This window comes from Octopus bimaculoides, chromosome 22, assembly GCF_046866305.1.
Source record: "Octopus bimaculoides isolate indiv1 chromosome 22, ASM4686630v1, whole genome shotgun sequence".
Lineage (NCBI taxonomy): Eukaryota > Metazoa > Mollusca > Cephalopoda > Octopoda > Octopodidae > Octopus > Octopus bimaculoides.
Genome location: NC_142949.1, coordinates 11,098,109 through 11,124,874, shown reverse-complemented (window position 1 = coordinate 11,124,874; position 26,766 = coordinate 11,098,109). Strand labels below are relative to the sequence as shown.

The 26,766-nt window shown below is 37.7% G+C and overlaps 1 protein-coding gene across 2 annotated transcripts in view; it reads right to left on the bottom strand.

Annotated features, from left to right (window-relative positions):
• LOC106879376 (ubiquitin thioesterase zranb1-B) overlaps window positions 1-26,766 on the bottom strand; it is a 195,242-nt gene that overhangs the window by 102,168 nt on the left and 66,308 nt on the right. For both annotated transcript variants that reach the window (XM_014928907.3, XM_014928915.3), the window contains exon 2: window positions 5,676-5,836. The gene's annotated coding sequence lies outside the window, so the exon portion shown is untranslated. The remainder of the gene's footprint in view (window positions 1-5,675; window positions 5,837-26,766) is intronic.

Here is a 26,766-nt window from a genome sequence, read left to right as displayed (position 1 = left end):
TCATCGTTTAGCGTCCATCTTCCATGCACGCATGAGTAGGACAGTTGACAGGAGCCGGCCAGGTAGAAAACCTACCCAAGGCTACTGTGTCTGTTTTGCCAGGGATTTTACGGCTGGATGCCCTTCCTAACACCAACCACTCCGCAGAGTGGACTCAGTGCTTTTTACGTAGCACTAGCACAGGCAAGGTTAGTTTAGGCATGACTTTTACAGCTGGATGCTGTTCCAAACGCCAACCACATTACAGTGTGGAATTGATGTTTTTAACATGGCACCAGCACTGGCAGGGTAACCGAGTAACTCACAAGACAAGGAATTCTGGGAGGGGCAGGGGGCATTTGAGGAGGGGAACTTGTGTCAGAGGAGGAAAGGTTAGAGTGTGACAAAGAGACAGAGAGGTGATATTTGTTTACAATTAGTATAAAATATCAAGACAAGGAAGGACACACACACACACCTGACAGGCTTCTTTTCAGTTTCCATCTACCAAATTCCCTCAGAAGGCTTTGGTTAGCCAGAGACTACAGTTACAGTAGGAGACACTTGCCCAAGGTGCTGCACAGTTAGATTGAACCTAAAACCTCACAGTTTCTAAGCAAACTTCTTAAACACACAGCAATGCATGCAACTTGTGTGTGTGTGTGTGTGTGTGTGTGTGTGTGTGTGTGTGTGTGTGTGTGTGTGTGTGTGTGTGTGTGTGTGTCTTTCAGTGAGTAAAGCGAGATCTTTTCATGTCCTGGTTGCAGTTCCATATTAAACAAAAAAGTCTAATATCGCCACCCTAACTTTTAACAGACATTCATTAACTAAATGTGTACACGTGTTGTTATTTCTACATACAGCATGTGAGACAGCGACATTAGAATAAAACCAACAACAAGATTGAGACAGTTACAGTATCAAATTATGAATGAACTGTCAATGAACTTCTTCTCTCTTTCTCTCTCTCTCCCTCAATTAAGGTTTTTATGATATCTGCAACTATTCAATTCCCTGGTTATTCTACTATGAGATTCTGGTTTTAGGTCGACTAATCTTGTTGATGGAAATACAAATATGATATCAGAGTTAGGCTATCAATGTCAATGTAGTTGCTGTTATTATTGTAGTTGGCGATGTTCTCAGGGAATAAGATAAACAGGAAGGCAGACTAAATGGATTTCAGAGGCTGGTAGAAGGACTTTAAAGCGTTAAAATAACAGTAATTCTTTCTATTGTAGGCACAAGGCCTGAAATTCGTGGGAGGGAGAGGTTAGGGAATTACGTCAACTCCAGTGCATAACTGGTACTTATTTTATTGAACCCCCAAAAGGGTGAAAGGTAAAGTCAACTCCATTGGAATTGGTATTCAGAAATGTAAAGCTGGAAAAATGCTGTTCAGCATTATAATTGGCATGCATATGATTCTAACAGCTCACCACTTTATGATGATGATAATGATAATAATAATAATAATAATAATAATAATAAGAAGAAGAAGAAGAAGAAGGATGATAATAATGATAACTCTTTCTACTGGAAGCACAAGGCCTAAAATTTTGGGGAAGGGATTAAGTCGATTACATCAACCCCAATGCGTAACTGGTACTTGTTTAACTGACGCCAAAAGGATGGAAGGCAAAGTCGACTTCGGCAGAATTTGAAGTCAGAATGTGAAGACGGATGAAGTACCGCAAAGCATTTTGCCCGGCGCAATAATAATAATAATAATAATAATAATAATAATAATAACAATAACAATAATAATAATGGTTTCAAAGCAAGTTCGGAGGTGGGGCTAAATCGATTAAATCTTCCCCAGAGCTCAACTGGTATTTATTTTATTGATCCAGAAAGGATGAATGGCGAAGTCGACCCCAGCAGTATTTGAACCCATAATGTAAAGACAGATGAAATGCTGCTTAGCATTTTGCCCAGCATGTTAACTATTCTGCCAGCTTACCACCTTACCTTAATAATAATAACAATAATAATAATAGTATTAATAATAATAATAATAATAACAATAACAATAATAATAATAATAATAATAATAATTGCTTCAAATTTTGGCACAAGGCCAATGATTTCAGGGAGGAGGTAAATCAATGAAATCAACTCCAGGGCTCAAATGGTACTTATTTTACTGACCACCCCCAACCAAAAAAAAAAAAAAGAATGAAAGGCAAAGTTGGCCTTGACAGAATTTGGATTTACAACATAAAGATGGTTGAAAATGCTGCTAAGCATTTTGCTTGGCGTGCTTATGATGCTGTCAGAATAAATAATCAATGCATTCTACTTTCAGCACAAGGCCTGAAATTTTGAGGGGAGGAGGTAGTTGATTAGATCAACCCCAGTGTGCAAATGGTACTTATTTTAGCGACCCTGAAAGGATGAAACGCAAAGTGGAATTTGGTGGAATTGGAAATCAGATTGTAATAATAATAATAATAATCTTTTCCACTGGAAGCACAAGGCCTCAAATTTTGGGGGAAGGGATTAAGTCAACTACATCGACCCCCAATACTCAACTGGTACTTATTTTATTGACCCCGAAAGGATGAAAGGCGGAATTTGAACTCAGAATGTAGCAGCAGACAAAATATCGCTAAGCATTTTACCCGGCACACTAATGATTCTGCCAACTCATCACTTTAATAACAATAATAATAATAATAATAATGATAATAATAATAATAATAATAATAATAATAATGATAATAATAATAATAATAATAATAATAATAATGATAATAATAATAATAATAATAATAATAATAATAATAACAATAATAATAATAATAATCCTTTCTATTATAGGCATAAAGGCCACAAATTTGTGGGGAGAGGGACTAGTTGATTACATCGACCCCAGTGTTTCACTGGTACTTACTTAATCAACCCCGAAAGGATGAAAGACAAAGTCGGCTTCGACGAAATTTGAACTCAGAATGTAGCAACAGGCAAAATATCACTAAGCTTTTCACCCGCCGTGCAAACAATTCTGCCAACTTGTTGCTTTAATAATAATAATGATAATAATAAAAGAAAAAAAAACCATGGAGTTTTGTGCTGGAATAGCTTTCCCTTGAAATTCCATATCTCACAGGGAAGGAAAAGGGGACAGGAGTATAGAAGTAGTGAGAAAAACAAAACTAAATCTTTGAAAACAAAAAATTTTTTTAAATGGAGATATTTTTAGAAATGTAATTTCCATTTGTCTTTTTCCTTCCCCGTGTGGTATGGGACTTTGAAGGACACCAGTATGAAAAAAAAACATTGCGTTCATTAACAATAAAGAGAGCAGAGAAAATATGATTTGCTACGTATCACTCTTTCCGCAACTGAAAACCCAGACACCAGGTATAAAGATGGAGAGATGATTTGTAAAAGAAAATGATTGGAGGAGAAAGAACGAAAGAAAAACACACACACACACACACACACACACACACAAAGAAAAACAACAACAAAAAGAAACACAAACAACATTGATGCTTTGGTGCATGAGTACTAATAATAAATGTTCTACTCGATTGGGTGTCAATATAGACTTAGCCAGTGATAAATATATATTTCTTCTAAACACAATAGGAATGTAATTTTTGTTTTCTTTTAGCTTTTTAAATATTTTTAAAATATTTTTGATGAACAGAAGGTACTGAGATGTGATTGCGTGGTTAAGAAGTTTCATTACTAGCCATGTTGCTGCAGGTTCAGTCCCACTGTGTAGCACTTTGGGGCAAAGTTTTTCTACAGAGACCCAAAGTCAATCAAACAAAGCATTGTGAATGGACTTAGTAGATGGAAACTGAAAGAATCCTATCACATGTGCATGTGTGTGTGCATGCATGTGCGCATGTGTATGGGCATGGCTGTGTGGTAAAAAGTTTACTTTCCAACCACATGGTTCTGGGTTCAGTCTCACTGCATGACACCTTGGGCAAGCGTCTTCTATTATAGCACAGGATGACCAAAGCCATGAGAGTGGAATTAGAAGGAAAATGAAAGTACCCTGTGTGTGTGTATGTGTGTGCCTTTCCATATGCATATATCCCCCACCACTGCTTGACAACCAGTGTTGGTTTGTTTATGTCCCTGTAACTTAAGAGTTCAGCAAAAGGGATCAATAGAATAAGAACCACAATTAAAGATAAATACTGGGGTTGATTAGTTTGAATGAACCCTTCAAAAAAGTACCCCAGCATGGCCACAGACTAATCATTGAAACAAGATATATACGTACATACATGGCTGATGCCAGTGGCCCCTGACTGGCTTCTGTGCCGGCGAGATGTAAAAAGCACTATCCGAATGTGATTGATGCCAGGCTCGCCTGACTGGCTCCTGTGCTGGTGGCACGTAAAAAGCACCCACCACACTTTCAGAGTGGTTGGCAATAGGAAAGGCATCCAGTTGTAGAAACATTGCCAGACCAGATTGGAGCCGGGTGCAGCCGCTGGCTCTCCAGGCCTCAGTCAAACCATCCAACCGATGCCAGCATGGAAAACAAAAAGGCCATTGAATAATGTATCTAAAACAACCCCTAAAACATTGAGAGTCTTTGCTTATTGGACTGCTCATTTGGTTAACTTGGGGTTAAACAACAACAGACATACATAAAGACAGTGGAGAAAGTCTGACAGACTCAGATTGCTACACTGCTACCACAGGGTGCACCCCTTGTGGCAGTGTGGTGCCCTGTGTGCCTCAGTGACTCTGAAAGCTTTGCCAGTGGATCGCAAGCTCTTGTTAGGGCCTCCCATGCTGGACAGGTCAAAGGAGAGGGGCCAAACTAATATGGACTCTCTCTTCCCAGAGGTAAAAATGGGTTTGTGTACAGCCAACACCTCTATCCCCAAAATAAGCAAAATTACAGAAGCATCAATGACAACTGAAGACCAACAGGACGTTGGAGAGGAAGGCCCTTACCTCAGGGAAACATATGTTTCCAATGTCTAAGAAGCCCAATTTAATCAGGGAAACAAAATCCAAAAGGAAACCGTAAGAAGCAGGAAAGACAGCACAAAATGGAGAACAGTCGTCGATAGCCAATGCTTCATAGGGCTTAAATAAGGCATGGCTGTGTGGTAAGAGGCTTGCTTCCCAACCACATGGTTCTAGGTTCAGTCCCGCTGTGTGGCACTTTAGGCAAGTTTTTTTCTCAGGCTAACCAAAGTCTTGTGAATTGATTTGGTAGACAACTGAAAGAAGCCTGTCACGGATATTATATTCATGCATGTATGTATGTATATGTATGTATATAATTATGTGTGTGTGCCTTTGTACCCGTGTCTGTCCCCCCCCCATCACCATTTCACAACCGGTGGTGGTGTGTTTACATCTCTGTAACTTAGCAGGTCAGCAAAAGCGGCCATAACAATAAGTACTAGACTTAAAAAGTAAGTCCTGGGGTCAATTTGTTCAACTAAAACCCTTCGAGGCAGTGCTCCAGCATGGCCACAATCAAATGACTGAAACCAGTAAAAGCTAAAAGAGAACTGGTACATGGCATTACATGCAAATAAGCACAACAAATGTTTAACAGACAGAAGTATGGCACAAATGTGAATCTAGGGGTCGTACCTGGTCATTTGACTGACCACCTACGTGTTGTAGGCCTGTTCGAGCAGGCTTACTGTCTCAGAGGCACATCAATAACATCAAGAACAACAAGAATTCAATATACTCACCTCACTTAATAGAAGACACAAACAGCACCAATGTCCAAGAAGCCCAATTTGATCAGGCAACTTCTATAACACTTTTATTTCTAAAATCACTTCCACAGCATCTTTCCTTCTTTCCCCTGTTTTACATTGTGTAGCAGTTACCGACACTTCCCAACAGCCATCTAAAAAAAAAAAGATAAAAAAAGATAAAAGACCCTTTAAGGTAGTGCTCCAGCATGGCTGTAGTCAAATGATTGAAACATGTCAAAGAAAAAAGAATAATGATATACATTCACTGAAAAAAATATTCCTGTTATTTGAAAAGTTTATAACAACATGTGTGTGTGTATGTATGTGTTACAGTCATCATCATCATTTACTGTCCACTTTCCCTGTTGGCATGGGTTGGACGGTTTGACAGACACTGGCAAGTCAGAAGACTTACCCAATGTATCTTTTTCTCAAAATGGCAGGGTGTGGTCTTGAAGGAAATTAGCCAGTTATTTCTAGCCAGTCGAACACTCTTAAATCTTAAATTTCAGCAACCTGCTGCACCCCTAATTTTACTGCTGTTTGTATTGCTAATGTCAAATACTCTACAGTGTACTGGGTGCTTCTTACGTGGGAGATAGGGTGGATGTAAGTGGTGGACGTGAAGCAGCTGTGACAGCAAGGACAAGACTCGGCTGGGTGAAGTTCAGGGAATCTGGAGCATTGTTATATGGGAAAAGGTTCTCATTAAAGATGAAAGGAAGGGTCTATAAGAGTTGTGTGAGAACTGCAAGGCTGTGTGGGAGTGAGACATTGTGTCTGAGAGAGAGAGAGAGAGAGAGAGAGAAAGAGAGATGGTAATTTTGAGAAGAACTGAGAGAGCAATGGTGAGAGAAATGTGTGGGGTGAAGCTGTTTGATTAAGAGGAGGACTGAGGATTTGATGGGAATGCTGGGGTTGGAGGAATCGGTGGAATGGTTGGCAAGGGTGAATGGAGTGAGGTGGTATGGGCATGTGTTGAGGAGGGATGAAGACAAGAGTATGTTCTGAGGAGGGTGATTGCATTTGAGGTAAATGGAGCGTAAAAGCGAAGGTAGACCGAGGAAAAGGTGGAGGAGGAGATTGGGAGGGTTGGTTTGAAAAAGGAGGATGCCCCAAAACTGGGCAAGATGGCAAGATGGTGTGAGGGCAGTTGCTATGGCATTGAGGTAGATATGGCCACCCCCATTAACGGAGACAAAATCCAGAATCAAAACATTGGATGATGACAATGATGGCCAGAAGCAATGAGGTCACCAAGTAACTTGCAGGACAAGACCCCTCGACTGCAGAAGTGGGGAAGAAGTAATGGTGAGGGAGAGAACAGAAAAAGGTGTCTTGGAGGTGTCATGGCAACTTCAGGTGGGGGAGGGGAGAGAAGATGGTGAAGCTGTGACCATAACTCATGCCAACATGAAAAAAACAGATAAAAATAAACAAATATTCTCAAGTTAATAAATCTGATAAATTAATGGAAGGACACTGTGGCCTAACAATTTGTATCTCTACTCTGCTGCTTAACCTTAACTAATTCCCTTTTATGATTTAGAATAAAATTCTCATTAATTCGATCCTAGACTCAGTACATTCTGTTGTTAAAAAAAGGGAAGAATTTGACGACCAGGGCTTGAATCACATGACATCTTTACCTTTCCTTTAGCTACCCTCATAGCTATTATATTCTTTTTAGATGAAATAGTCCCCAAAATTATACAATATTTTTACTTCTCCTTTTTCTTCTTTTTGGATGAAAAGGTACAGAAATCCATGTATATGATATCTGAACCATCTCCTTTAACAATCCTCATATCCAGGATACTCATTTTCTTCTTTTTAGGTGAACTGTTAGTGAAAATTGATATTTTGGACTGAACTGAAGAACTTCACTGCTAGAGGCACCTCTCTTCTTTTACAGGTTAGTCAGAGAAGGAAAGAATATTTCTGAATTTTTTCATGACCTTCCAAACTCAAGAAGAAAAATTATCTCCATGCTCAAGTCCTGGCCCAAGTGCTTACAATGGAGTGCAGTTTGCTAACGGGATCTACAGGCCCATGCGGTGTTGAACCAGGTAACAAACCAGGTCTAGCACCCATAAACAAATACAATTTATCTGATTAACTTCTGTGCAGTTTCCATTTAACTCTTGAGTCTTTGGTTGATCCACGAGTATTCTAGATAACAACAGATCAAGATATATGCAATGGAATCAAACACAAACCCACATGGTCACAAACCAAACTTCTGACCCACACTAACATGCTGCAAACAACAAACAAACGAATTGTAAAGTAAAAATGTTATTTATTCCCGTTGGCAGCTACATAACACATGACTAGGAGCGAGGTTTTGTCAGATAAGAAAATATTAGTTTTCCAACATAGAGCAAGTTGCAGATTTGGGCATAGTTCAAGAAATTACATGTAAACATTGAAGGATTACATCAAGGAGACTACGCAAATAGCTTTAGTATAATCCAAAGTAGTGGTCAGTAGGTAAGGAGCATTATTTACAAACAAGTTGTGAACATAAGTTAATGAAAATAGACAATATTGAATTTCCACATTTAGAAAAAAAACAAACAAACATAATAGAAGAGGCTACTACGTAATAAATATCACTATATCGCTGTATCAATTAGACTATGTTATATGCTGTTGGTCACAACGTGCTTCCTTGCAATGTTGCAGCGTTTAAATGATGCCACCCTTCTGGCTGGGCAGCTAGGCCTATGGTGCATACGTGACCAAGGTCACAACATTCTGGCACCCCTAAACTGGGTGCCAATCTATCACAGGGGAACTCGTTTACACCTGAATGGACTGCGGCAACGTAAAATGAAATGTTTCTGCAAGGATACAATACACCACCCAGTCCAGGAAGTATTTACAATCATGAATACAATACGTTAACCGATAGGTCATGCACCTTCATGAATAATCTTGTTATACTTGTATGTAATTGAACTGAAGAGGGAGTCAATCAACCAGCTAGAAATAGCAGATAAATCTCCCTCGAATCATACATTACCAACTTAAAAGAATACATGAGATAATGTGCTCTAGATACTCCCTGTTTGAAACACTACATCTGAACAGAAAAATAAAATAGATGGTCATGGTTGGCCTCCTTTTTGTTCGTAGACCTGCTATATAAAGACTAACCTAGATCTAATTAACTACAACTAATATCTAATTTCAACATCATGAATATACACAACAACAGGTGCAGGCATAGTTGTGTGGTTAACAAATACACTTCTCATCCACATGGTTTCAGGTTCAGTCCCACTGCACACACATTGGGCAAATGTTTTCTGCTATAGCCCCAGGCTGGACGATGCCTTGTGAATAAATTCGGCAGAAGGAAGCTGTGTGAAAACCCCAAAAAATCACCACCATCATCATATGACATGCACTTTCCATGCTGGCATGGGTTGGATAGGCCATCACAATCCAATTCCTTATTTTATTGGGAGCCATTGCTTCCATAAACTGGGGCTCGTACAAAGAATTTAGCTTGTTTTTTGTTTTTTTTACATCTGGATGCCCTCCTATCACCAACCACTTTGTAGAGTGCACTGGGTGCATTTTCTGGTCACACTATCACTTGAGAGGCGTTGGTAAGTCCTCATCAAGACAGAACTAGAGGGACCACAAAACTGACACTTTCTCTGCTCAAGTGCCATCCACTCTACAGTGCCATCTCTGAGAGACTGTGAAATCCTTAGCGAGACAAGTCTAAGGGACATTTCAATTCTACTTTATCTTTGCTCACTCACTAATTATTTTAGAATATGTACAGGAAGAGGGGCTTTCCATCATGGCACCAGCATAAGAGAGGGTGCCTTGTACTCTGTAAATATAGAGTACTCAATAACCTAAAATGTGTACTTTTGTTCAGGTAATGTGAATGAGAAGGAGAGGGAATGGAAGGTCATAATGGGTGGAAGGAAGGAGTAACAATTGGTGGGGTAGGGACAGAGTTACTGGAGTGGGAGGTAAGAGGAAGTGATGGATAATAGCAGAAGTGGACATAATATAAGAGTAGGTGATGGGTGAGAGATAGAAATGTTCCACAAGGGAGAGAGAGAGTGATGGATGGCAACTTAGATAAGGTGAATTAGAGGGCATTTGGTACAGACAGTTTGATAAAACCTGCACAAGCCAAGTAAAAGGGGTCAGTGGGTAGAGTAATGACAATGATGATCTGATGCTGTCATTCTCAGAGAAGATTAGTGAAGAGGCAGCAAGATGATGAAGATGGTTGTGTCACTTGTAAGCATCACAGGTGATGAGAAGAAACGGGTGGGGGGTGTGCAATTGGGCGATGACTGGATTGAATGGGGAAATAAGATGGAGGAGGGAAAATGGATGCAGGAGGAGAAATGGATGGAGGAGAGGAAATGGATGGAAGAGGGCAAATGGAGGATGGAAGGTGGACACAGGTAGAGTGATGAGGGTGGATCGATAGTCTCTCATGCATAGGTGTAGTGAAGTGTGGAGGAAGCAGAGTGTGTGGGTGGGGGAAAGCCATTCATTGTTGTTTGCAAGTATCACTAGAAGTGGGAGTTTGTTTCACACTGCTTGACAACTGGTGTTATTTTGGTCACCTCAACATAACTTTGCAGTTCGATAAAAGGAGACCGATAGAATAAGTGTCACACTTCAAATAAGCACTGCAGTCAAGATTGACTGAGCCCTTAAACCCTTAAAGGTGGTGCTCCAGTGTGGCCACTTTCCAATGAGTGGGAACAAATACAAGAATAAAAGAATAACAGTTTATAGATCAGTGTTTCAGTAGAGCCAACCTTCAATTAATATTTATATTCTTTTAACGAGTAATTTAATAAAGAGAGTAATTTATGCTGAAAGATCAGTCACATCCTGTTTTATAAAACAAAACTGACTTCCGCAAATAGATTTGAACAGAATTCACAAATAAAACATTATATTAACAACTTCAGCCAAAGTGCTTTCATATATGCCAACATTTTCTTTTCATTATTTCCGAGTTTGCAAAATAGACTTATAATTAGTCGAAAACCCTGCAAGCTGTCACATTGTTTATTGTTAGATGAAGAAAATGACTTTAGTCAAAATTACAAACGAAAGACCATAATTGAATAAAAACTGTTTAAAAAGTCACCAGTAATTCCATTGTTTGGTCGAGCAACACCACCAAATAATATAGCAATTATTTCCTTATTGTTTGAAATGAAATTTTTGCTTGTAAATTTAAAAACCTTGCATATGAATGACAATGTCAAAAGTGTCTAAGGTTTAACGACCATTTAAAACTCACAAATGTTTAAAACTTTTCACAGTAAAGAATGAAAAAAGTGCAAAGCTATTGTTCAATCATAATAAACAATAGAAGTGGTTAGGTTAAGGTTATTTAGATTTCACAGAGGAACCGTGGCATTTTCATTCCTGGAAATTAGAAAGTGCTATAAATAACTATTTAAGTACAATGAATATATTCAAAAATTAGAATGGCTTTCTCCTAATAGATTTGACACTGCTAAATGAGTTAATTTTCAAAATTAATTTTGATATCATTAATTTTCATTTGCTGCATAAAGGAAGCTTTCAAATATTTCAAAATAACTAACTGCCATGAGCAATGTCACCTTCTGTCTCAAACTCTAATCAATACCAACATTCTAAAGGCAAGTAAAGGGTAAAGACCCCCTTGGTCATAAATGACCTTGGGATTACACCTAGAAAGTACCCACCCCACACCACCGCCACCACCACCACTGCAAGGTACAAGTCTGGGCAAGGTTGTTTTGTGGAAGACCAGTAATTGTCCATGCATATGCTATCCATGGGGAAAGGCAAATGATGATACAGCTTAACACAAGTGATGTTGCAACTCATTTCTACAGCTGAGTGAACTGGAGCAAAGTGAAATAAAGTGTCTTGCTCAAGAACACTACTCACAGCCCGATCCAGGAATTGAACTCACAATCTCACGATCGTAAGAACAACACATAAATATACTCCGTTGATATACTATCTGCCCGATCCAGGAATTGAACTCACAATCTCACGATCGTAAGAACAACACATAAATATACTCCGTTGATATACTATCTGCCCGATCCAGGAATTGAACTCACAATCTCACGATCGTAAGAACAACACATAAATATACTCCGTTGATATACTATCTGCCCGATCCAGGAATTGAACTCACAATCTCACGATCGTAAGAACAACACATAAATATACTCCGTTGATATACTATCTGCCCGATCCAGGAATTGAACTCACAATCTCACGATCGTAAGAACAACACATAAATATACTCCGTTGATATACTATCTCTCTCTCTCTCTCTCCTATATATATATATATATATATATATATATATATATATATATATATATATATATTATACTGTACTACACATATGCTATGTATACAATAACACAATGCTCATATTATGTGTACTAAACTGTGTATACTATATTGTGTAGCACCTTGGGCAAGTGTCTTCTGCTATAACCTTAGACCAACCAAAGACTTGTGAGTGGATCTAGTAAACGGAAACTGAAAGAAGTTCGTTGCGTGTGTGTGTGTGTGTGTGTGTGTGTGTGTGTGTGTGTGTGTATACTTTTCTACTCTAGGCACAAGGCCCAAAATTTTTGGGGAGGGGGGGGCTATTCGATTAGATCAACTCCAGTACGCAACTGGTACTTAATTTATCGATGCCGAAAGGATGAAAGGCAAAGTCTACTTCAGCAGAATTTGAACTGATATGTATATATTATATAAGATATACTATATTAAGCTTTCGCAAGAGATTCTAAATACAAAACAAGGAATTCTTTAAACGTTTTTTTTTTTTTGCCATATTTCTGTTGAAATACACTGCCATTGTTTCAATTTATTTAAAAAATAATGAAGAATTTAGGCCGATAATTTTGAGGGGAGGGTATTAGTCTATTACATCGACCCCAGTGTTTGACAGAGACTTTATTTTATCAACTCCGGGAAGATGGATAGCAAAGTTGACCTCAGAGGGATTTGAACTCAGAACGAAATGAACCAGAAGAAATAACACAGAGCAACATTTTTTGGCAATGTGCTAACAATTTTGCCAAACCACTGCCCTACAGTAACCTAGAAATAATTAAGAGTTCAATAACTAATTAACAGAACTTAGATTACATTTGATTTTAGTTACAATAATTGCAAGTAACTGATTTGAACGGTATGATCTTGAACATGAGGAATGATAATAACTATTATATTACCAAAATTCCTTAAAAGGCCACTGATTAGTACACATTCTAAATATATAAAATACAAGTATCATTCACACACACACGCACACACATATATATATACACACACGCACATACACATTTCACTTCCCCACCCCACCACTTGTTAGCTTCCAATATCAGGTATACACCTCTGCAAGTCTGGATCACAGCTACGAAACTAGAAAGAGATTTTGGCATTGTGCCCAGCAATATACAAAGACCAAATTTGATTCAATACAGTTCTTCAGTGAAAAGACATTCTCCTGTGAGAAGTACAACCTTCTCTAAAAGGTTACCCTCAGTTACATAACATGTTTGTCTGTTATGTATATTACATATAATGTTATAGTTACCATACACTGCACAGCAGTACAACTTCCATGCATTAAGAAAAACAGTATTGTGGCCATCCATACATACAAGCATGTCCTTTATGGCCATGCCTCCACTCCCTCTCCCAACCAAAAGGTCTTTGTCTTGCAGGGGCCAGTACCACGCAAAGAGCACTGATGCCAGTGCCACATAGGGTACACTCATGCCAGTTCCACATACACTGCACTCATGCGAGTGCCACATGGAGTCCACTCATACTGGTACCACATTAAATGCACTTGTGTCAGTTCCACGTAAAGTGCACTTGTGTTGGTGCCATGTAATGTGCACTGGTGCCAGTACCATGCACAGTGCACTTGTACCAGTGTCATGTAAGGCGCAGTCATGTCGGTGCAATGTAAAGTGCACTCGAGCTAGTGTCACATAGAATGCACTCGAGCTAGTGTCACATAGAATGCACTCATGCCAGTACCACATTCAGCGCACTTTTGCCAGTGTCATCTAAAATGCACTTGTGCTGGTGCCACACAAAATACATCCATGTGAGTGCCATGTACGGTGCACTCATTAAATAAACTTGACTGCTCTCACAAACGAGAATACTAAAAATGAACTCAACCACTCTCAAAAATTAAGTAAAAAAACAGGACAAAATAATCCAGAATCCTTGCCAGACCAATCCCCAAATCTAATCAGTTTGTGCCAGTCACGAGGTCAAACATCCCTCAAAGTTTCATCCATATCCATCCAACGGTTCTTGAGATATCTTGTCCACAGACAAACTGACAAACAAACAAACACAACTGAAAACAATACCTCCACCTTCACTAAGGCAGAGATAATAATACCATTGCTGCTCCAAAAGCAACATCTGTAATATGATTATTGTAGCAAGAGCTACACCACCAATGTCACAATGGCAACATAAATAACATTATTGTTGAAACAATAGCAAAACTGATAATACCGGTACTGCAGTAATAGCAAGATGGCTGAATTATTGCTAATAATATGATTATTGTATCAATAGCAACTGGGATCAAGCTATTATTTCAAATACAGCAACACTAAATACACCAGTGTTGCAAGAAAAACAGCATCAGCTCAACTGTTAGTACAGCAATAGCAACAACAACAATGCCATTGATGTAGCAAAAGGAATACAAGTAACACAATTATTGCAGCAACAGATGGCAACAGAATTTATTTATGAGGAGTAGAATAAAAAGAATCAGAGGTTTTAATAATTAACGAAGCATTTTAACGAACTTCTCTTCCTTAACCCCTTTACTATTTAAAAAGTTGCACTCCATTGGTTTTGATGACGAGGGTTCCAATTGATCCAATCAACGGAACAGACTGCTCATGATATTAACATGCAAGTGGCTGAGCACTCCACAGACATGTGTACCCTTAACCCTTTGGTTCATAAGACTAACCCGGCCGTAGCCGGCTGAGCGTACCCATTGTTATTTAAATGTATATTTGAACCCAAATCTTGTTAGTACATTCATTAAAACACCTGATTTCATTTTGCAAGCAGTTGAGTTATTGTCTCCGACATTGTTTGGCGTGATATTTGATTTTTTTCCACATTTTTTGCGGCGTTGATTTTTTTCAACTTTGAAGCTGGAGAGGAGTTTCATGCTATCAAGCAGTGATTCCGAATTTGAAGGTTTTTCAACAGAAGATATGGAGATATCGAAGAAAAGAATGAATGAGCTACAAAAGCACGTGGTGAATGATAAGGAATCGGATATTTCTGTATCCGAAACTGAAATCAGCGATTCTGAAAGCAGTGATTCTGAAAGCAGCGACGGCGACAGCAAGGATGATTTTACACCAGAAAAAGATTTTTAAAATATTTTTATTAACAATTTTTCTGAGGAAACAGGGTCTACCCATAGTCTTTCTGAGGAAGCGAAACCTTTAGACTTCTTTTTCATGCTTGTTTGAAATGATTACTGCGGAAACAAACCGTTACGCAAAATGTAAACAAACCGGAAAAAAAAGATAGCTTGTGGTTTCCTGCAACTGTAGATGAAATACGGGCATTTTTTGCCATAAATATTATTATGGGTATTGGACAGTTACCCAGAATAACAAATTACTGGAGCGATCAGGAACCTTTTGGCGATGAATATATTTCCAGTATTATGAACGAGTACGATTCGTGAAGCTGAACCAATATTTACATGTGAGAGACACTAGCAGTACACCCCCCACCCCAGTACGTGGAGAACTTTGAGACAAAAATTATGCAATAGAATTGATTAAGAACCCTTTCTTTAATTATGTTCCAAATATCACATTAATATGTTGATAAATAAAAAAGTTACAGGTGTTTTAATGAGACTAGTCTAAATTCATGATTATTTTAGAATTTAATTGAAACTCATGAGGGGTGTATTTTGGTCAGAAATATAGTAACGAAAGGGTTAATGTTGTTCTCAGAGAAATTCAGTGTGACACAGAATGTGACAAGGCTGGCCCTTCAAAATACAGGTATTACTCATTTTTGCCAGAAGAGTGGACTGCAGTGACATAAAATAAAGTGTCTTGCTCAAGGACATAATGTGTTGCCAGGAATTGAACTCACAAACTTAATGATTGTGAGCCAAATACCCTAACCATGAAACCATGTACCTTCACCCTTTAGCATTTAAACCAGCCATACCCAGTCCAAATATTCTACCTGTTTCATATTAAAACCAGCCAGATCCGATTTCTCACACTTACCCTGCAATGTCATTCTAATAATAAGCAATCCTATCATTGAAATCTCGATGCTACAAGATAATGCATGATTGATTCAAAATAATGGGAATGAATAAGGATATTATTTGAATGCTGAAGGGTGAATGAATCAATCATCAAAACAGAGAGCAAAATTGCTAGTCTCTCCTACTTTTTTTTTTTTTTTGGCACTCCGTCGCTTACGACGTCTAGGGTTCCAGTTGATCCAATCAACGGAACAGCCTGCTCGTGAAATTAACGTGCAAGTGGCTGAGCACTCCACAGACATGTGTACCCTTATTGTAGTTCTCGGGGGATATTCAGCGTGACACAGTGTGACAAGGCTGACCCTTTCAATTACAGGCACAACAGAAACAGGAAGTAAGAGTGAGAGAAAGTTGTGGTGGAAGAGTACAGCAGGGTTCGTCCCCATCCCCTGCCGGAGCCTTGTGGAGCTTTAGGTGTTTTCGCTCAATGAACACACACAACGCCCGGTCTAGGAATCGAAACCGCGATCCTATGACCGCGAGTCCGCTGCCCTAACCACTGGGCCATTGCGCCTCCTGTCTCTCCTACTACTTTTTCCTTAACCAACAGTTTTGTTGCTAATTCTGAGAATTTCAAACTTCTCAGTTTTCATAGGAACATAATTTTTCCATTTTACACAGAGATTTTAGCATAGAGAAAGAGAGTAGCACTAGAAATAATATGTCTACAACGGTTCTATGTAAAGAGCCTCCAGGTTTAAAAAAAAAAAAAAGAATTTTTTTCTTCTTATTCCACCACATAAAGCCGCCATGTATCACCTTTCAGAAAGACACTTTCTTTCAAATAAACGGTGTGTCAAGTGCTGGCATATATATTTCCGAACTAATTAATAAGGAACGAGTAAACACTTCATTAAGACATGAGGCTATTCCTGTCGTTGTAATTACACTTAATGACAGCCTTCGTTTAAAAGACACCGAGAGAGACTTTTGGCATCCGCTATTTTGAAGAATACTACTTCGATGCTACCGTTTTTAGTGAAGCTATATTCAGCGTTGCAGCACCTTTAACCTACATACTTTGTACACAATCATGTTACAAGGTTTCTTTCTGTGATGGAATTGTAAGAAGAACTGATTATAATAGTCAAAACATTGGTGGAAGGGTAATTTACTTTCATTATTATTATTTATAAGAATATCAGGGTTGCTGTTTGTAATTAGCACAATACACATTGAGACATCATTAATGAGTGAATACAGCAAAGTGTTTTCTCATAATCAATTGTATTTTACTCCATCTGGTTTATAGATAGACATATTTGAATAGAACCGTTCTAAATATAGTTGGAGCTAGTTTAGAAACAGCTAATTGGAAGCAGACTGTTGCTTGTACAAAGAAGATATTATATTTTTATATTCAGAGATAAACACTCTCCCGACCCCTCAAAGAAAAATATTACAGGAATTTCATTCATTATATAATGCAAAAAAAAATGCATAATACATATATATACATATATATATATATATATATATATATATATATATATATATATATATATATATATATATATATATATATATATATATATATATTATATTTAATCTCAAGAATTTCTAGTTAAATATTGATTTTGTTATATCCTGATATAAAATTTTTTTTTAAATGAACTGAGTAGTTTCTTTTAACAAGAAATTATTCATTTGAAAGAATTTTGAAATTAAAAACAATGTGTGTGTGTGTGTCTATGTGTACAAACACACACACACACACACACACACATATATATATATACATACATATGTATATATGACACTGATCTAAAAAAAAATTAGCTTCACATAGAAGGAACTTAAATGACTATTATCGCTATTATTATTATTATTATTATTATTATTATTATTATTATTATTATTATTATTTGAAAGTAAATGACTCAGATCGTTAGTCATTCTCCTATTCTCAGCTACCGGATATTGGTGAAGAAAACATTCAGTTTCTTAAAAGTAAAACTGAACAAGAAATTTTTCACATCAAGTTTTCATTTGAATGACTGACTATTCAAAACATTCAGAAGGAAGGATGGGGGAATGGGACTGTTTTATTATATTCTGCTAAAAATAGACACCACGATTCTTTGGAAATCAGTAAACTTTAGATTACATGATAAAATATACAAATATAAGCGTTAATTTACAAAACCCTGAGAAAGTAAGGCAGCAAAGATAATATTCCGGGAAGACATTGTGTAATGATACCAGAACCCACCTAGGACTTTTGATACCAAAACCCACCTGGGACTGTTCCTGGTTTTGTGATAAAAATTCCAGGTTTTAACCCTTTAAGCTCTTAGCATACTGTCAAATGTAATGCTTGTTTACTTACATTGTTTTGAATTAATTCTGGATTACCTTTGAGATTTTGATGAGGTGTGTGGCTTAATGGTTAGGGTAATCAGCTGACAATCATATGGTTGTGAGTTCAATTCCTGGCAATGCACTGTGTCCTTGAGCAAGACACTTTATTTCAAATTGCTCCAGGCCACTCAGCTGGCAAAAATGTATTGTACCTGTAATTCAATGGTCCGGCCTTGTCACATTCTTTGTCGTGCTGAATCTCCCTGAGAACTATGTTAAGGGTACGCATGTCTGTGGAGCGCTCAGCCACTTGCATGTTAATTTCATGAGCAAGTTGTTCCATTGGCAAACACTGCCACTGGACAACCAGTGTTGGCTTGTTTACATCCCTATAACTAAGCAATTTGGTAGAAGTAGCCAATAGAGTGAACATCAGACTTAGAAAAATAAGTAATGCTGATCGATATGTCCATAATTCTTCAAGGTTGTGCCCCAGAATGGCAGCAGTCAAATGACTACAACACATAGAATGATGAAATATAGAAAGTAAAAACTTCACCAGTGCATTTTTCATGCAAAGTAAAATATTATTGTTGTGCTATGCATTGGAATTTAAAAAGTTAAAAGTGTTTCCGTCCTTCAGCATTTAAAGTAGCAGTATCTGGCCAAAATACTTTACTTGTTTTATGTTCCAACTGACCAGCTCCAGCCTTTCCCACCTACCCTACAATGTCATTTTAAGAATAAAACAATCACATCATTGAAATCTCCAAAGCTATGAGATAATGCAGGATTACTATGAAACAAAGCAAATAAATAAGGATGACATTTGTCTCAGTAATCTGAATGCTAAAGGGTTAAAACAGTAATGGTTTGTTTTATTTTTGTTTTTGTTTTCTGTTTTCTTTTTGTTTTAAGGTAAATAAATATTAAGAAAAGCATTTAGAAAACCTTTGCTAATTTTGTCGTATTAATCCATTAGCACTTTAATCTGGCCATATCCCGGCTCAAATATTCTACCTGTTTTATATTCAAATTAGCCAGTTCCAACCTTTCACACCTACCCTGCAATGTCATTCTAAAATTAATCAATCACATCATAAAACTTTTGAAGCTATGGGATAGATCATCGTCATCATTTAATGTCCATTTTCCATGCTGGCATGGGTTGAACAGTTTGACTGAAAACTGGTGAGCCAGGTTCCATTCTGATTTGGCAAGGTTTCTATGGATGGATGCCCTTCCTAATGTCAACCACTCTGAGTGTGTAGTGGATGTTAATACATGATAATACATGATTAATTGAAAACAATGTGAATAAATAAGTTTTACATTTGACAAAATAATCTGAATGTTGAAGGGTTAAACATAACTTGTGTATAACATAATTATGATTTAACAGGGTTTTTTTTTTAAAGCACTCAAACATTAGTGTGGATTTTGTAAATCCTTAAGTTATATTTTTAAATATCTCCTGTGTGACTGGGTACTCCTTGTAGAACCCCAGTGTCCCGAGACATGTCATTTCAAAACTACAAATCTACATGGTCACACAGCTTGCTAAATATAGCAGTAAAGTCTCCTCAAACAATTTTTTTTTTTTTTAAAAAAAAGGACACATTAAATAACGTAGTCTTAGATACACTATAACTGGGAAAACAAAAAAGCTACAGGTTGATTGCAACTGGATCGCTGTTGATTGATCACAGGTTCGCTCAATCAGGACCAACCACGGGCTAAACAACAACAACACCAAATATAATCTACTTATAGGTTTGAGTTCACTGTCTGGAGCTCAACAACAACAACAACAACAGAAACAAATGGGTTACAGCTATGAGTTCAATGACTGATGAAGTATTGTATCTATTAATATTAAAGTTCATTATATTCTAGACAAGAAATCTGCTAAAAGAGGAAATCACACTCAGCCAATAAACCAATAATAAACACAGTAACTGACACTTCTCATCAGGAAACTACACCTGGGTATCATAATTGACCTGGCTTAACGTCCTCACATGTGATTTTGTATGTCTGAGATATTAACCTTATGTTTTGATTTCTGGAGTCTATAGAACAGAATATATGAGTTAAATTAAATTTGAGTTGGGAATGACTAATTTTAAACTGGTATTAGAATATTGGTCCTTTCACTTCTTAGTGGACTATGGCCACATTGCTGGCTACCAAATATCACTCATAATGTTTCGGTTAGCTGGAGGCCATAGGTAGGAGACACTTGCCTAAGTTGCTGTGCATTGTGTCTAAATTTAGAAACATGTGATGGCAAATTGAGCCTTTAACCATACAACTGATGCTAACAGTCTGTTTCAATCATGGGAAATCAATGGCCCACAGGATTTTCTGTATGGTGCACCTTAGCAAAAAAAATTACCTCAATGTTTCAGCCGATATACTCTCCAGCCTTTATCAGGTGTCTTGGGGAAATTAACCACTATGCCATATGTCCATGGGCATATGGCATAGTGGTTAAGAGCACAAGCTACTAACCCCAAGATTCTGAGTTTGATTCCAAGCAGTGACCTGAACAATAATAATAATAAGATCGAAAAATACCTTAGGAATGAGAACGGTATATCAGCCGAAACATTGTATTAACAAACAAAATGAGGGCAAATATCCATCAAATGTAAATAATGTACATAATTCCTCATCTCTCAAATATAGAACTGTAATATAAATACTATAAATAATATATATATATGCATATATACATACATGTATGTACACATCTATATATATAGATGTATATATACATGCATATATGGGTACAGGATGTCAAAAAAACGTGAACAAAATGAAAAACAAGAACATAATAAAACAAAAACATGGAAAACAAACTTTTTTTGCGGACAACGAAAGAAACAAATAGAGAAACAAGACAGGCAACATAAAGAACAATCCCTTCATCAGTTGTGTCATTTTATCTACTCCGCGTTTTGAAGGTTGGGACAAGATGCAACTTCATTAAGACAGTCCTTCCCACAAAGCAAATTAAATAAAATATGGTATTTTTGCAGAGGGTTAAAATAGTAACAAAAACAGGACAGTAAGAACAAAACAGTAAAAACAAACGGTGAGGGCTGTTGAGCCATAACGAGGTGAAGTGGTGAACGCTGGAGAAAGGAGCTATGACAAGAGACAGGCAAAAGTAGGTTTTATCTCTTGTAAAGCAAGAGGAAAAAAGAATGATAGTCGCTGGTCCCGTGTGAGCAACGAGAAAGCCAAGGAGGAAGAGTGAGATGAGAAGAGGAAGAGAAAGAGAATGGTGAAGGGGAGAAGAAAAACAGAAAGAAAGAAGAATAATAGCAATAAAGTGTATATGTGTGTGTGTGTGTGTATATATATATATATATATATATATATATATATATATATATATATATATACACACTGTGAGGTAAGTAGCTTGCTTACCAACCACATGGTACCTTCGGCAAGTGTCTTCAACTATAGCCTCGGACTGACCAGAGCCTTGTGAGTGGATTTGGTAGACGGAAACTGAAAGAAGCCCGTCATGTATATATGTATATATATATATATATGTGTGTGTGTGTGTGTGTGTGTGTGTGTGTGTGTGTGTGTGTGTGTGTGTGTGTGTCTGTGTGTCTGTGTTTGCTACCCCACCATCGCTTGATGGCTGGTGTTGGTGTGTTCATGTTCCTGTAACTTAGCAGTTCAGCAAAAGAGACCGATAGAATAAGTACTAGGCTTACAAAGAATAAGAGCTGGGGGTCGATTTGCTCGACTAAAGGCATTGCTCCAGCATGGCTGCAGTCAAATGACTGAAACAAGTAAAAGAATAAAAGAATATATATATATATATATATATATATATATATATATATATATAACATGAAAACAAACGTGACTAAACCAAGTGTGCTAAAAAAGAAAGGAGGCAAACAAATAAATATGTTTAACCTCAGCTGACACAGACAATGACAGAATGATAAATGTGAACGGAATAAGAGAATACATTGATAAGAATGGAACAGCTCCAATTAGTGGCTTGTACACACAATAACCATCGAGGAATAATAAACTAATGGAACACATAAAAACCATATTTCCATCTGACACACTAACCATGACCACTTACTTCGCTGATGAAAACATCATCAACATTAATGATGAAGAAACTATTAGTCTCACTTATTTATTATTTTTTTGTAGAAAGGAGACAAGGAATACATATGTATGTACATACATACCTACATATGTATATATATATTCTTTTACATGTTTCAGCCCTAAGGCTGTGGTCATGTTGGAGCACCACCAGTATGTATTATGTATGCGTGTGTCTGTATATGTATATATATACATTTATGAATTCATCTTGCAAGATTCCTGATGTGAAATCATGTGTTGAAACAGATATTGTTATATTTCGGGATGGTCATTTTTTTTTTCTATTTTGCCAAATAAACATATGGAATATATATTTGTTCTTCGCTCATTTATTATTGTTCTTATTCTAACTCATGTCCATTGTCCAGAAATCTTTCGTCGCACATCTGTGACCTCTTCAGCGACACTTTTCCTCTTTATACACTTTACACACTTTTATACACTTTTTGTCTTTATACACTCACACACACACATACACTCATTATGTTTTACTTGTTTCAATCATTAGATTGTGGTCATGCTGGGGCACCGCCTTGAAGAATTCTTCGTCGAATGAATCAACCCTAGTTCTTTTAGTTAAGCCTGGTATTTATTCTATCGGTCTCTTTCACCAAACTACTAGGTTACAGGGACACAAACCAATCAACACTGGTTGTCATGTGGTGGTTGGGGACAAACACAGACACAAAGACACACACATATGCAATGGGCTTCTTTCAGTTTCCATCTACAAAATCCACTCACAAGGTTGTCCTGCAGCTATAGTAGATGACACTTGCCCAAGGCACCATGCTGTGGGATTGAACCTGGAATCAAGTGGCAGGGAAGCAAACTTCTTACCACACAGCCATGCCTGCACCTACCCACAGAATGGGCTTCTTTCAGTTTCAGTCTATCAAATCCACTTACAAGGCTCTGATTGGTCTGGGGCTGTAGTAGAGACACTTGCCCAAGATGCTATGCAGTGAAACTGGACATGAAACTCTGTGTGTATGTGTGTGTGTGTGTGCGTGCGTGCGTGCATGAATGGGTTTTGTGTGTACTTTTGTACTGACATCATGTGATGGTTGTAAATGAACACCATTGTCATACAAGCGAGGTTATTTGTTTCCAGTCATCCATGAAAAACTTGTCTGGTTGTGGGGAAGTACTAAATAGCTTGGAAACAGGTGAGAGAAGACAATGAGAAGAGCATCCAACCACTGAAAACATGCCACAACGAATTCTGCATGGGAAAATGAACATTAAATTATGTCCATTATACATACACACATGTGCCTGAGCCTGTGACCCATATAGGCATTGGATATCTTACCTTGTCTTGTCTTTGAATTATGTCAGTAGGATGAAGAGGTGCTGTGCAAGCCTTACTGAACCTAAAATTTTAGGTTGAGCAATCGTTGGCGAGGCATCTGTCCAGTGCCCAGTCAAGTAGGGAGGTGCCACAGCAAGCATGGAAGCCACAGACGGAATCCCAGGTGAAGTCGACTTCAATAGCCTCATGCATGGGCATTGTTGGTATTTTGCATGGGCTATGGTCAGTGATGGTCTTCCTCAGTCACAAATGGACAGTTGCAAATTGATGTGGATGGGTGAAGGTAGATGTGTCTTGTGGTTATCTGTATTTTTTCTTAGCGGCTGAGAATCGTGGGGTGCGCTTCTGGGTTGGATTATTTTTTTAAAATTGATTTGTTTGGTTTGTGCATTAGGCATGAGGCTGGTTTTGTATTGACCACAGTAACTAGTAAAGTGGACTTCATTTGTCTTGTCCATTTGTTTTTTTTATTTTGAAAGCAGCAGCCATTCAGTGCGCATGGAGTTGGCTTTGACTGCTCTTTCTCCCTCTCTTTGTCTTTATATATATATATATATATATATATATATATGTATATATATATATATATATATATATATATACATAATTTACCACTATTGGCCCAGCGACAGATTCAAAAGCGTTTTAATGTGGATGAAGAAATTTGTTTCTTCTTTTTTCACGGCACGTAAAAAGCACCATTCGAGTATGGTCGATGCCAGTGCCGCCCGACTGGTCCTGTGCCGTTGGCACGTAAAAAGCACCGTTTGAGCATGGTCGTTGCCAGTGCCACTTGACTGGCTCCGATGCCGGTGGCACATAAAAAGCACCATTCGAGTGTGGTCGATGCCAGTGCTGGCTGACTAGTCTTGTGCCGGTGGCACGCAAAAAAACACCATTCAAGCGTGGTCGATGCCAGTACTGCCTAACTGGCAATGAAAAAGCACCTGCTACACTCTCAGAGTGGTTGGCGTTAGGAAGGGCATCCAGCTGTAGAAACATTGCCAGATCAGACTGGAGCCTGGTGCAGCCTTCTGGCTTGCCAGTCCTCAGTCAAACCATCCAACCCATGCCAGCATGGAAAGCGAACGTTAAACGATGATGATGATGACACACATAAATATACTATAGAGTTACAGATATACATATATGCACACACACACAGATCTATGTATCAACACACACACATCTAGGATTCAAACACACACACATCTATGTATTAACACATAAACACACTGCACATTTCTATATGTATATATATATATATATATATATATATATATATACACTAATATTTTAAAGTTGCCTGAGAACTACAACATCCCCAGTAGGAACCTGTATGACATTGACACAAGAGTTTCAGAAATACTGTTCTTCACTATGAATCCACTGATTCCATTAAAATGAGTTTCGGATAATAAACTGTAATGTTCATTCATATTTTACAGAAACAGTGATACATAAATGTGCTCCATAATTTTATAACACCCACAATAGCTTACTTTTTTCCTTCCTCATTCACCTCTCCATGAAGAGCAAAAGAGCAATAAAAGGCAGGATGGCTTTTTTAACCATAGAGGAAGTCATTAATACATTAGCATGGATTTCCACCATTTAACTCCCCCTCATTCTCCTCGTTGACGGTGTTCTACATGAAATGAAATTTCATTTGATTGCTTACCAATAGAGAGAGAGAGAGAGAGAGAGAGAGAGAGAGATAGAGAGAGAGAGAGCAATGGGACAACAGCTGTCTAAGTGGTGCAGCAAGCAGCTGTTGTGGTCCTCCTTATTTCAACAAGAGCTAGAAGAGCTGAATGAGAAGACAATCTATTGAAACAACTTTATATTAATAGGTTGATGAGAACAACTCGAGTGCAGTGGGCTGAAGAGAATATTCTGCGGTAAGCTGTAGATGAAGGTCGAATTGACATAGAAAAAAAATTGGGGAAACAATTAGGGTCTTATCCAAATTTGTAAACCTTGTCAATTGATTTTTGTTGGTGTAGACCACTTCTGCTTGTTTTCATAAACACAGATATTTTTATTTTTAGGATATGTATTATTATTTACATTATTTACATTTTTACATTTGACAGATATTTTTCCTAATCTTGTTTGTTGTTAATACAAAGTTTCGGCTGATATACTCTCCAGCCTTCATCAGGTGTCTTGGGGAAATTTCAAACCTGGGTTCTCATTCCCAAAAAAAAAAAAGAAAAAAAAATACCTTAGGAATGAGAACCAGGTCTGAAATTTCCCCAAGACACCTGATGAAGGCTGGAGGTATATCAGCCGAAACGTTGCGTTAACAACAAACAAGATGAGGACAAATATCCGTCAAATGTAAATAATGTACATAATTCTTCATCTCTTAAATATAAAAATGTATTATTAATAATATTATTATTATTTATTTATTTACATTTATCTTATTAATTATTATTATTATTATTATAATTTAAGGTGGCCAGTTGGCAGAATCATTAGCATGCCGGGTGAAATGCTTAGCGGTATTTCATTTGTCACTGCGTTCTGAGTTCAAATTCCGCTGAGGTCACTTTTGCCTTTCATCCTTTTGAGATCGATAAATTAAGTACCAGTGAAACACTGGGTTGATGTGATTGACTGGTCCCCCTCCCCCAAAATTTCAGGCCTTGTGCCTTTAGTAGAAATGATTATTATTATCATTATTATTATTATCAATAAGGTGATAAACTGGCAGAGTTGTTAGCATGCTGGGCAAAAAAGCTTAGTGGTACTTACTTTCTGAATGCAAATTCCACTCTGTGTGTGTGTGTGTGTGTGTGTGTGTGTGTGTGTGTGTGTGTGTGTGTGTGTGTGTGGAAGCCTGTGTGTGTAGAAGCCTATGTGTGTGTATGTGTGTGTGTTATAGTAGTAGTAGTCAATGGATCCTACAT